We start from the raw sequence: 842 nt of genomic DNA, 5'->3' as shown, positions 1-842 counted from the left end.
TTAAATTGTTATTTCGGTTGTATCAAATCTAAAGCTCAGAACTTTTTTGTACACCTAATATATATATATATATATATATATATATATATATATAAAACTAACATTGTATTATCTGCCAAGTTTCAACGTAGTATTTCTCAACCAGCGAGACATACTGAAAAACAACAATTAATGTAAAAAATAAGTTAATTTACAAAAAACATAATTTTGCAATAATATTAAATACTTTACGAAAGTAAAACTTTATGAAAAATCCTCTGTAATACAATACTTAACGTTAGCGCTTAAAATGCATTGGAGATTATGAGCATCATGACAATTGAACGCAAAATATACATATATAAATACACAAAGCTATATTCATAATGTAATTCGTTTCGTTCAATTTTATAGTAATTATATTACAATGACAATGTGTATAATTATCTTTTAACAGCATGTTACAATTATTTTTTTGAACAATAAAATATTACGCGTGATACAAAATACAGTCTCCTCGGATTATCACTTGGAGCACATAAAATAACTAAACTATAAATATGTAGTAAAAGTACAACAAATAAAAGTATTAACAATGAGAAAGAGAATTTACTACACTTGATATTTATTATATGAAGCCATCAAAAGTTTAATATATAACACTCTTATTGATTAATATTTTCTTTTTTCGATGTGAAATTCTCATTATCATAAAACATTCAACAAACATTAAGCATCAGAATATTTAGTATGGACGTCTCTTCTTTTCTTTCTTAACAATGTATGAAATGAATATCAAAATTTAATTAACTATATGTATAGTTACATTTAAATAAATAAATAAATATATAATTAATATTCTC

Source organism: Trachymyrmex septentrionalis, unplaced genomic scaffold (assembly GCF_001594115.1).
Source record: "Trachymyrmex septentrionalis isolate Tsep2-gDNA-1 unplaced genomic scaffold, Tsep1.0 scaffold220, whole genome shotgun sequence".
Lineage (NCBI taxonomy): Eukaryota > Metazoa > Arthropoda > Insecta > Hymenoptera > Formicidae > Trachymyrmex > Trachymyrmex septentrionalis.
Note: the sequence above shows the minus strand (reverse complement) of the source record.